The following is a 13185-nucleotide window of genomic DNA, read 5'->3' as shown; positions in this document are numbered from 1 at the left end:
GATGTGGGGTGTATCGGCAAGGAAAGGGAGGCAGAGCATAGTATTCTCGAGGGTTGGTGGAAGTTCAGGTGGTAGTTAATGAAGATGGGTCTTTGGTTGTGTGGACCCTTTTATACGTGGGTCAGCAGCATCAATTGGCACCTCTTCTGGAAGGTAAGCAAGTGGAGTTTCCTGAGGTGGGGTGTGACATGGGTTCATCGGAGAAGGCCAAGGATGATTCTGGCTGCGGCATTCTGTATGGTCTGCAGTCTCTGGAGAAGGAATTCCTACATAGAGGGCATTGCCGTAGTACAGTTGACTTTTGATGAGTGCTTGTGTTACGGTGCGTCTCGTGTGTAGGAGTATCCACTTGAAGATCTTCTATAGCATGTACAGAACGAGGAAGCAGGCGGAGGAGAAGGCATTGATCTGTGATTGTACGGTAAGCTTGTTGTCAATGATGATTCTGAGATTTCTGGTATGGTTGGAGGGAGTTGGGTGGTCCTAGGTCTGAGGGCCACCAGAAATCAATTTGTGTGTTGCTGCTGTTGCCAAATATCAGTACTTCTGTCTTGTCTGTGGCCAGTTGTAGGCAGTTGTTCTTCATCCAGTCAGCTACATTTGTCATGCATCTGTAGAAGCTGGTTCTTGTGATGGTGGGGTCGACGGTGAGTGAGAGGATGAGCTGGGTGTCATATATGCATTGAAGAGCAGGAGGTTGAGCCCTGGGGGATAAACTAGGTGATCTTGGGTTCAGAGGTGAAAGGTGGGAGGTATATCCTCCGGTGAGGTGATCCATCTAAGCACGTTCCTTTGGATGCAATGTGGAGTCTTGGCCTGTAGTTTTTGAGTTCACTGGGATGGCAGAGTGGTTTTTAAGAAGGGGTCTGACTTCAGTGTGTTTCTAGGCATCAGGAAATGTTGCAGTGGTGATAAAGATGTTGAGTAGGTTGGTGAGTTCCTGGCCAATCATTTGATTTCCAAGGTTGGAGATGAGATGCGGGCAAAGCTCTGTGGGAGATCCTGAGTGGATGGGTTTCATGGTGGAAAAGGTGTCCTGGGTGGAGAGGATATTCCAGGTAGTCAGTGTGTGGTTTGTGTTGGTTACAGTAATGATATATCTGTCAAAGTAGTCCTTAGATGTGAGTTGAGGTTCAAAGTTTCTGTATATAGTTGCGATCGTGTCGTGGAAGAAGTGGGCAAGGTTGTAGTACAGCTCCTGTGAGAGTGTGATGTTGTTTTTGCTGGCAGCTGGGTTGTAGAGTTTGCTAACAATGTTGAAAAGTCCCTTGGTATTGTTGGAGCTGGTTAGGATGTGTGTGGCAATTTTGTCTTCTTTGTTGTCCTGAGCAGGCAGTATTAGAGGTTGAGGGAGGTCTTGAAGGCTACTCTGTCAGAGGTGTCCTTGCTGGTGTGCAATCTCCTCTCCAACTGTTTGCTTTCTTGTTTTGCTGTTCTGCATTCTTTGGTGTTTACCAGCTGGACTTTTTAGACTATTTTCTCTAGATGTTGCTCTTGATGGGGACTGTCTGCGCAATCGGTGATCCAGTCATTGAAGATTTTTGGTCCCTGTTCAAGGTTGTTGACAGTAGCAGGATTAGAGGTGTTGAAGGTGTTTGCCCAGCTGGTCTCAGAGACTTTACTCCATCTCCAGTGAGGAAGTTGGTCATCTTGGGGGTGGCACTATGGGGCTGGAGATGCTGAAGTGTACGATGGAGTGATCGGTCAATAAAAGTTCTGTGACATGGCTGTATATGATGTGGTTGATGGAGGTGAAAATTGGATCCAACATGTGTCCTGCAGTGTATGTAGGGTTGTGGATGATCTGGGTCAGTCTGAGGCTGCTAATACGGTCGAGGAGGTGTGCAATGTTTTTGTCATTTGGCTTGTTGATGTGGGAACTTAGGTTACTTAGGAAGATGTAATCCTTGGAGTATAAGGCTAGGGTTGCAAGGAAGTCTGTGATGGTGTTGCAGAAGCTGGAGAACAGGCCTGGGGTTGGTATGCAAGGGGGCTTCTGATGGTGGTCTTCTTGTCCATGTGGAGCTTGAAGTTGAGGTGTTCTATGGGGTGGTGGTGTTGCTGTTGGTGGTTGTACACTGTATGGTCTTGTTGGTGTTCTCGTTCAGGTGTTGTCTGTGGTGTATTCAGGACTTGGGCCATCGGTGGGCTGGTGTGTGTGCAGTGAAAGTGAAGGGGTAGTGGGTGCAGATTAAAGGTTCAAGCATGGAGCATGGGTCACCATGATAGCAGTGTTTGTTGCTGCGTCCTGGGTTGAGGGTGTAGCGTTTGGTGATGGTTTATTTTCAGGGGTGGGAGGACCAAGGATCGTGGCGCTGGGTATGGTCCAGGCATGGACAGGTGCAGACAGGCTTGTATGTGGCATGCCAGCCCTGCGCAAGCAGCGCTCCTGGTATGCGCATCTGCTGCATGGCCACACTGCAGTCTGCATTAAGTAGGTACTGGGTAGGTGGGACTTCTGTTAGCAGTGAAGACTATGAGTGGGAAAACCCAATCAGGAGAACCCTAGAGGGAAAACCCGGGCAACTACAGTGTCACTGGATCAGTCTAGAACAAGCAGGAACTGGAGACCACAGAAAAGTGGCACACTAAGGGTCCCGGTGCCTATGTTCAGTCTATTCTGAGACATTACAAGTGCACAGGGAAGTCACAAGGAGTACATGGGCTGGATACTTGTCAAAACTACTTTCCTAGCTTGATGATAGGTTCACTGATTTCTAGGATGTTTGGTACCATTTTTTCGTAATACTCACTGTTGCCAATGTTCGCTGTATTAATACATTCACATAGGAGACCCTTTTAGGGGGTCCCCTGAAAACCATCCAAGTTCTGGTGTGATATCTGAATTGTTTTTGCCAGTCTGCCAATTCCATACATGTTTCTGGCCTCATGGGTTGCGAGCCAGCGTTCGCAGAGGACAAAGACTAAGCCTTCTTCGGGCAGAGGTACTTCACTCTTCCTCCAGGACAGGATGGCCTTCCTGGGCGGGAAGCTTCAAAGGTGATGCCACCTTTGAAATCCAACCAGGGACCCTTCAGATAATGAGGGAGACCAAGCCCCCTTTCCTGCTCCACTTTTGATGGGAGGAAAGGTAGAATAATAGTTAGACTTGGAGGAGGGTCACCACTTAACCTCTAGGGTGGGGCAGGTGATGTGAACCCCTTGCCTGAAAGTCCACCATCTGGGGATGGTGGGAAACCAACCTTTCAGGGCTAAACTAGTGTCCCTTCCAAGCCCCTTGTGACCTCCGCCCTCAAAGGCACCCCATCAGACTTACCTGTAAGTCCTCCTGTGCAGTATACTTTCAAGTGGCCCCCTTTGTCTTTGTACACCATCTTACAAGACACTCAGCACTCTGCACTCGACTGATCCAGGATGATCCTGAACTTCTCCTGCTTGAACTTATGACCTGGTCCGACATGAACCTAAAATGAGAAGTTGAAGTTCGTTAAAGCATTTCCTGAATTTATATGCTTATTTCCACATTTTCCCTATTGTTTCCAATAGTGCATAATTGCCTCGGGGAAGACCATGAACAAACTGGTTGATAAGGTGGCGGTTTCGGTTTTGTAATATAAATCTCTTCTAAAACCGTATCTTCTAATTCACTATCTTCACCATTAATATTTTTCTTTGAGCACTCTTTTGACCAGTTGCCTCACCAAATCTCGCTGGATACAAACCATCACACATGTCTGCATGTCTCCATCGACGCATTCTATCCTCATGAGTTTCCCTATTAATGTCTAGTCTGGTACCTTTTGTTACACCCCTATTTTCTTGTTCTAATTCAAACATCCCATCCTCCCATTCCGCTAGAGCCTCAAATTGAGTAGGTCTATGCTTTGGTACAAGTGTCATCATTTTTTCTCTTAAGTTTTTCAAAACCTTAATGTTAAATGATCCATCTTCCGGCCATGCTAATACACCATCGTTTTTGGTATATTCCATCCAATTCTCCATCCAAAGGCAAGTATGATAATCATATTCACCTAACATATAAGCTGCAGGTGTTTTGTTCTTATGAAGTAATCTTCCACCTCGCGTTTCAACTTTCTTGTCAGGTTTCAATTTATTTTTCAATTTCTGAAACCATGAAAGCTTCTTTTTCTCTTTCATGTAATAATAATCCATGTTTTTAAATGATTCCGCTTACATCGGAATAGATCGTAACTATTTTCTTGTTGTTCCGCCAAACCAACCAATCCGTGCGCAAAACTCACTAACAAGCCATTCAGGTTAAGCTACGTCACTACTCTGCTCGACCAATAGAATTGCTGCTTTTCTGGATGAGCCAATCAACTGCAAGCCTGTCTAGTCACATGAGCCAATCAGTGCGCGAATACTGTGACGTATGCTAGCCAATCACAGTACGACACTAGTGACGTATACTGCCGCTGCAGCTTCTCTGTCCTCACTCCGCTCTGACACTGACACCTCCTTTACGAAATATTTTCACAGCGCCATATTTTACCAATCTTTTTAATGGAATTCAGTTAGTAACTCCACTTAAATAAACCATTTGTCTGTTTCGCTAAAAGAAAGTTTTCCCAGTCATTGAGTTATTCTTTTGCGTGAAATAGACGACGCTATTTTCACAGAATATTTAATTCGTTGATAAAGTAAGGCTACTCTACCCTTCTAGCAAGTAATAACGAACTTGTTTTACCCTGAATGCACATATAGAAACAATTCAGAGTTTCACTCGAACGTATATTGCAAAATCATTTACGCACATCCAAACGGAAAAATCCCTAACGATACATACAAGAATCTTGGTAGGACTTTAACCCACCATAGAAATCCTCACTCACTAGTAAGTTAGACGACGCTTCCTCACCCTTCACTCAAGCTTGGATAAATTCTACTACTCTTTTCACAGTGAGTTTTAAACAGAACAAGTGTCCCTATACTCGAAAGCTACAATTTCATAGACAACCCTCACTATACATTTTACCTTACACACTCTAGATCCCTAAGCTTGTGCCGTACGTCCACAACACTAGTGATATATGACAATACCACTATTTTGAAACAGAACAAATGCACTGTGCAACTTCACTTGTTACACTTCACTTTATGCCGGCAAACCAGGAATTTTCACACTGCTGGAAAAGACCTTTCGACTACATATAACAACTGAACAAACTTAACATGTTTTAGTCATGAATCCTATGTATTTACCATGTAGCATGTCCGTTACCATAGTAACCATCCTCTGCTACCAAGTTATTGATCCAGCGCCCCTAATGAAAAACTGTCTCACCAACGCTACCTATCACCACAATACTCACCAATAATCATGAATCACTTACAAAGGCCCATAAACCAACAAGACAGTTTTTGAGCAACTGAATCATGTGACCTAATTATTCAGAACTATTCACAATCTATTTATATATTTATATACAACTGCAGTTTATATATTCTTACCATGGATTTTTAAACATATATCATTTTAATTAAGTCACTAAGGCAAATGGAACAACTGATGGTAACTAGACCATGAATAAACAAGACCAGCTTGTTGTTTCAAAATCTAATTTTTATTAACTTTATTATTCAAAGAAAGAGCATTTTATTAAGAATCTTTATTTTATTAGCAAATAAAAGCAGCATTTAATAAGGAAATATTTATTAGACTGACAGTTTCAAGGCAACCTCAGAAAGCATGAATATTAGCAAAAATAACAGTTTCAATTTCCTCAAACTATTCCCCGACTAAAACTCACTCCACCTAGAAAAAAATAATCATTAAGTCTGCTGTCCTTACGTGCGCCAAAGAGTCCAACAGCACGTCACGCCATTCAGGAATCGGAAAGCGAGAAGCGCCTTCCTGCCCATGAGGTCAGGTTTTATACCTTTCTAACTAGCTAATCTTTTCTTCATTTGTATATTTTCTTCGTATTCCAGACTTCCCATTGGCTGATTTATGTCAGTCCATATTTGATCATCACCATTTCCAAACCAAGTCCGGGCTTTTCTTAAGCCCTATTGTCCTTTGCTTTCGCGTCATTTGGCTTCCTCAAAAGTGAAACATTTCACTCGAGTTACAGTTCACAACTTCCTTGCTTTGGCAAACTTGCCGTCTTCCTGTCCTTGAGCCTTCTTCTCCAAAAGCACGTTTAGCACAACTTACTAAACTGCTTTCTCTGACAAAAATGTCAACGTGGTAAAAGTTTCCACTTCTGTACAAGGCTCCTCTCCGGACAGATTTTCATAACGCCATTTCTTTGCAGGCCTTGGGCCTCATTCGGAAACTATTATTCAAACAAACACAAGACATCAATTAATTAGAGAATTGAGACCCATTCTGTTACCCACCCCCTTTGCTAATTTATAACCCGTTAATTTATGTTACCTAGCTGAACACACAAAGCAGCATTTATATCTACCTTCTTCTTTTAGGCCGCAAGGATTCTCCACGAGCTTTTGCCACAGAAAAGACATAACATAAGCACACAATTAAGCACATGCCATCAGTTTAACAGCCGCATTTAATACTGACAAAGAAAATAGACAAGGTTAGATTATTATTTTCTTCACATATGCAACATAGAGCACATAAGTTAGTCCCTTGTGTGTTTTCCAAATGAATGCATTTTAAAACTAAGTTGATCAGTAATTTCACCCCATGCTTGTTAATACATGGGGTAATACATGGAAGTATAACTTTGCGAGTTTGAACAAAATGTTATTCAACATCTCGCTCCATCAGCGCTAAATAATATGCAGGGAGAATAGTAAAAAGGTAAGTAACTCCACAATATGAGGAACTGTATAATAAATTGAGGAGGGGGGAAGGAGAGAGCATATCACAACTTGTTACATCAAAACAGGAAATAAAATATAACTTAGAACACTTTAGATATTAAGGCAAAAAAGCTTATGAATATTGTCTATCAAATATGGTAAATGAGAAAATACTATCACAAAAGGTATGTACAGGCAGAGTGGAAATTGAATTCAAGGTGATTTACGTACTTCATCCAGGACACCCATTGGAAGAGGCAGGACGGATAAATATGTAGATAGCGGAAGCCATAAAAGGTCTCTTTTAATTGCGAGGGAAATAGGAGTGACGTAATTTGTGTCTAATCTATGATGAAAACAAATGGCATTCCACCAAGATCGAAAAGTAACATTATGGGTTTGTTTCCAATGTGATGAAATGAGGTGAAATGCAACAGCCAGTAATAAATCTAATAATCGAAAACCAATGTTTGAGTGGGGCCATGGAGGGGCTAATCTACCTAAGAAAATATTAGAGATGGTAAGGGAAGTGGTGACATTAAAAATCTTGGTAATTTGAGACCAGACTAATTTCAAGAAATGATGGATGGCAGGGCATTCAAACAACCTATGTTTAAAAATATGCACTGGGAGAAGATCAGGACCAGCATGCAGAGGTAGTGTTTGGAGCAAAGGATTTTAGATTTGAAGGAGTGAGAAGTGAACGACAATAAACAAAATAGAGAGTGTGAGTTGTGTTAGCAGCTCGTGCAGTTTTGTGAAGTTTGAGCCGTATCTTATCCCAGAGAGTATTCCCCCAAATCCCGCTCCCAAACAAGTTCAACTTTTGTTTTGAGTCTATCGGAGTAAACTGCAAACACTTAAAGATGGTAGATGCAGAAAATTTGACAGTAGCAAGGGGAAAGAGTCTGGAGGAGATTGATGAAGGAGAGGCAGTAGATGGTAGAGTGCTAATATAATGATTAAAGGAATTACATAGGCGAGAATATTGTTTTTTGGAAGAAGATGGTAAAGAAAATTGTGATTCAAGATCAGAGAAAGACAATAGTCAATCATTTGAATAAGGCTGAAAGATCCAACATAAACCCTTGGAATGTCAAGATTTCCAGTAAAAGGGGCGATTATTAATGCATAAGGCTTTATTGTGCCAGATAGGTGATTGTTTTTAATTTGTGGAAGCATGAAATGATAAAGGTAGAAGAGGTCTCAAGATTTTATAAGAGTGGGAGATAACCATAGGACATAATTGAGCTATAGGGGAAGTGAAGGCAAGACTCTCCTTGAAAGTGAAGGCAGCAGATGTGGTCTCTTTGCGCTGATGCCTTACATATGTTTTTTCATGCCCAAAGCTTGCTCTGTTTTTTCAAGAAATTTAACGGCTTTTTCGGGGGGTCGTTAATTGCTCAATCAAAATTACTGCTGAGATGGTATTGATTGGGTGTAACTCAAGCACTGTCGGCTATCCAAAACCAAAAGCCACAACCTGTTTTCTTTTCATTTGTATGGCTGTATTACGAGCTTGCATTACAAGGAAATGGATTAGCTCCGATCCCCCGTCTTTTTTCAGTTGGCGTGAAAGATTATTATCAATGTGTAATATCGAAATGGCTATTTATAGAACTAAGGGGTTGAGAAGGAGGGATATGGGAATACAATTCTGGGCACCAATTACCAAATGGATTTAGGTTCAATGTAGCCCTGACAGGATGTATGTATCATAAAAATAATTTAGGATTTGAAAATTGATAATCTTAGCCAATGAGCTTGGTTGTTTGTATTTGTTAAGTATGATCTATGTTCTTCCTTTCTTTTTTCTTCTGTTTTTCCATGCATAAAAAACTAAAATTAAAAAAAAAGAAAGTGAAGGGAATATTAAGAGATTGTTCTACTTTTAACCATATAGGGGGGTGCATAGGGAGATCAGAAGATATTGATCTAGTAGCTTGTTTTAGAGAAAAAGCATAGTGATATTGTTTAAAATGTGTGAATTTAAGTCCCCCATTATATTTATCTTTCTTTAATGAAGATAAAGCTATATGAGAAGGTTTGCCTTTCCATAAACCTTTAATAGGAGTGAGTCTATTTTCTTAAAATAATAATCAGGGATAGAGATAGGAATAATTGCAAGAAGATATAAAATAATAGGAGTGAGCATCATTTTAATAAAATCTAATCTACCCCACCATGATAAGAAAAGTGGATGCCAACGATCAATACTATCACTTAATGATTAAGAATATAATAGAGATTTAATTTTAAGGTATCTTTAATGTTATGTGACAACCATAAATCTAGATGTTTTATCTTTGAGGATTGCCAAGTAAATACTGTGTGAGCGAAATGTTCCTTGATACACAACACATTCAGAGGTAGCACTTTGCATTTATCAGCGTTAAGCCGATACCCTAACAGCTGAGAAAAATAAATAACTGTTGAAGAAATGGTTGTAGGGAAGTATCAGGATCAGCACAGTATAAGAAGATATCATCAGCATACACTGACATTTTGATTTGTTGAGATCCTGTAGAGAAACCTCGAATAAGATTATCCTGTCTTACCTTTGTTAAAAAAAGGTTCAAGTGCTATAATAAACAAAGGGGGATAGAGGACAACCCTCATGAACACCTATGCACAGAGGAAAATAATCAGAGAGAATTCCATTGCCAAAAATGGGAGCTTTAGGGCTAGTATAAAGCAAAGATATGAGAGCAATCAACTTGGGGGGAAAACCAAACTATTTTAAAGCGTGGAACATAAAATCCCAACCAAGTCGATCAAAAACCTTCTCTGCATTGTGTGCAATAACAGCAAATGGATGGGCTAGCATTGAAGCCTTGCTTAAGACGTTGAATAGAACCCTAACATTGTCCGAAGCCAATCGACCCTTGATAAAACCAGTTTGTTAAGATCCTATTAAATCGGGTAAAATAGGATCGATGCATAAAGCCAAAATCTTAGCAAAAAGTTTGTAGTCGGTATTTACTAAAGAAATAGGACAATCATTTTTACAATGTAAATAACTTTATTTGCTTGGAGTATTAAACAGATCATGGCATCTTGGAAGGAACCACAGGAAGACCCTGTGTTAGCAAAAGAAGTATAGAGAAGTAGGAGATATGGGAAAAGAAGTTTAGAAAAATGACTATAAAATTCTATAGTAAAACCATCTCGGCCAGGGGCTTTCCCTCTACGTAAGAGAGAGACTGCATGAGATATCTCTGGGAATGTAATATCAACTTCTAATTAATCAAAATTAATATGATGAGCAGGAGGAGAAGGAATAGATTGAAAGTAAATAGTCTGGTCCGACTCTGTGGGTTGAAATTCAGAAGACTATGATGTAGTATACAAAATAACAAATTCATGTAAACTATCTGTATCCCTAAAAAGCATAGTTCCAGCAAAATTTTGAATAGACTCAATTTTGACTCTATCTTTCCTAATTTTTAAATAATTTGAAAGCAATTTACCCATTTTATTTTGACCACTATAGTAACGCGCACTACTTTTCAATAAAAAATTGGAGCCAGCATTCGTTGTCAACCTATTAAATTGTATTTTAGCATCAATCAACTGTGGTAGATAGTCACCATTTTTTGAATTATAATAAGTATGCTCCAGATATTTAATATTAGCAAGTATTTGGTCTTATTGGGCCTGCAAACGCTTTTTCTTTTGTGAGACAAAATTAATTATAAATCCTAAGGCCACTGCTTTAAAAGAGTACCAAACGCTTACAATGGAAGAATCTAAATTATTATGAAGGAGAAAAAATTCAGAAATAAAAAAGTTAAATTGAGAAGTGAATGTAGTATCTAAAAGAAATGAGTTAATGAAACACCATCTGCCTGCTTTGGGAGAGAAGGGAATGATATTGCGATCTATGCATACTGCTGCATGGTCAGAAATGAGCATTGAATCTATTTTAGAATGAATGAGACGTTGAGCCAGGGATTTGATGAGAAAAATGTAATCTATACAGGATTTTGAGTGATGTGAATTTGAGTAGAAAGTGTATTCTGTGAGGTTCGGATGACATAATCTCCAGCTATCAACCAGTAAAATACGGTGAATGGCAGCACAGAGTTGTAAATACATTCTGGTGTGAATAAATGTGACTTTTGAATTTCTATCTAATACTGAATCATGAGTTTGGTTAAAATCACCACCGAAAATATTATAATAATTGTTACACATTATCAATTTGTCAGATATTTTCGACCATAAAGTATTATCAACTGAAACTGGACAATAAACATCAAAGATTGTGAAAGGTATATTATCAACCAGAACTTTAACTATAATCCAATAACCCTCAAAGTCGGCCTCTTGGAAAACAGTAGTAATATGAAGCTTCTTCTGGCAAAGAACAAGTACATAATTTTTCCCCTTAGCAGGTGCAGCAAACAGATTACCTACCCAACATTTTTGCAATTTAGCCAATTCTGTCTCTGAAAGATAGGTTTCTTGTAATAAGGCAACATCTGTGTTAAATCTATCTAAATGAGGGGGAGCTAGGTGGCACAAGAGCTGAATGGCCGCTGTGAGGTGAGGCTCCCACTGACCGGCTACATAATCCTTCACTTATCCTGCTCTCCACCTGCTTTTTGAGCAATTACTTGCAGGGTATGAATTCTGCCGACTTCGGGATCCTAGCGGTGGTGTTATCGGAGCTGCGGGAGGAGCTGGTGAGCAGGTGTAGTGGCACTGCTCCTGGAACTGCTGAAAGGTGTACTCAGCCACGGGAGGTCCCGGATCGCCACGAGGTGACTAGGCCGGGGTGCGGGAGAGCGACAGATCTGCAGTGGAAGCCAGCGCTGAGACGGACGACTGTCGCTGCGCTTCGTGCGGAGACTCACTGATGGGTGTCTCAGAGTTATGGATAATAAGTGGCTGCCCCTGGGGATCTGAGGTTGACAAATTGGCGTTCTCCAGCAAGTGTGACGTGGCCATTTTGGTGGTGTTCACTGCGGTCCATGATTATGCTGATGCCCGGTCTCCGTGCTGCTTGTAATGCCTCCTGCTACTTCCTGTGATATCTGACTGTGCAGCGAGGGCTAATTCTGGGTGACGGCCGCTGCTCATGGGAGATTGCTTGGTGGCTGTTGAAGTGGACTAGGTGGCGGAGGTGGATGACCTGCGGAGGTGCTGCCATTTCCCCCTACCCATGGTGAAGTCTGTAGGTGCGAAACGCTGCACTACTCCCAAGGTGCATCAGCTGCGGTGAGGAGTGCGGAGGGGACACGGTACCTGGCAGTGCAACAGAAGCTGGGACCTGACACCAGGTGTACCCTTCCAGGGACTAAAGGACGGGAGGTGAGCAGCATTGAAGGCGTACTGCCCCAGTGGAGAGTGACACGGAGGCCTCGTGCGCTGTGCATCCCCCAGGGTGCGTGGGGTTAAGCGCTGCAGGACATGTTGGAGGGTGCAGGTGGCTGGGGGACTGTCTGCACTGCTGGTTGCCTGTAGACCCTTTAAATATGGACACTGTGGTAGGTGAAGCTACCAGGCGTGACTTATATTTGGCAGTGGTAACAGAAGGAAGAATCATCTACTTCTGGGAGCACAGATTGAGCACTAGGGCGAGAGGTGCCACGAAGTATTGACCCTAGGTCCCTGGGTCGACACAACGGATTGCAGCTGCGAGTGACCATTGCCAGAGGGGTGTGCGGCATTGCGACCCGACCATCTTTGTTATAGGTGCTGATGGATAACGGTGAGTGGCTAACTGAACCCGCCTGTATGTTGGGGGATTGGTGTTGTGACAGTGACGTGCGCCTTGCTGCAGACAGAGCGGGATCCTGATAAATTGGGTTTGTGGCTTGGCCCGGAGTTAAGAGGGGGCGGCTAGATGCTCGTCAGCTGAAGCTTACATTTGAAACTAAAAAGGCTAATAAACAGCAGACTGCAGAAGAGGGTGCTGGAGCAAAGCTTCTCAGGTGGATTCCCTACAAACATCGAGTGAAGATCTCAAGTCACTTCTCACAGAAGTCAGGCAAGGGTTTGTGACCATGGCTGACAAAATTGATACGGTCTCTATCCGAATGGATTTCATAGTGCACACAATGGAGGGGCATGAGACGAGTTTTAAGGAGGCAGAACAACGAGTCTCACTTGTAGAGGACACCACTGCCCAGCTCAAAAAGGCGACGACGCACATGGACAGGCTGCTCAAGAATGAGGACATAGAGGCCCGTAGTCATAGAAAAAACATTTGTATCCTTGGAATTCCAGAGAGTACAGGCACAGGGCGGATGGAGGAGTATATTGAAAAATTGCTCAAGGCTGTGGTGGGTACTGATCAGTTGTCTCCTCAATTTGTGGAGGAATGGGCGCATTGGTCGCTGGGGTCGAGACCCCCCCTGGTAGCCCTCCTAGGCCTATCATTGCTCGCCTACTAAACTATCGGGACAGAGACGTTGCTTTAAGAAT

Source organism: Lissotriton helveticus, chromosome 8 (assembly GCF_964261635.1).
Source record: "Lissotriton helveticus chromosome 8, aLisHel1.1, whole genome shotgun sequence".
Lineage (NCBI taxonomy): Eukaryota > Metazoa > Chordata > Amphibia > Caudata > Salamandridae > Lissotriton > Lissotriton helveticus.
This window is presented reverse-complemented; position numbering follows the sequence as displayed.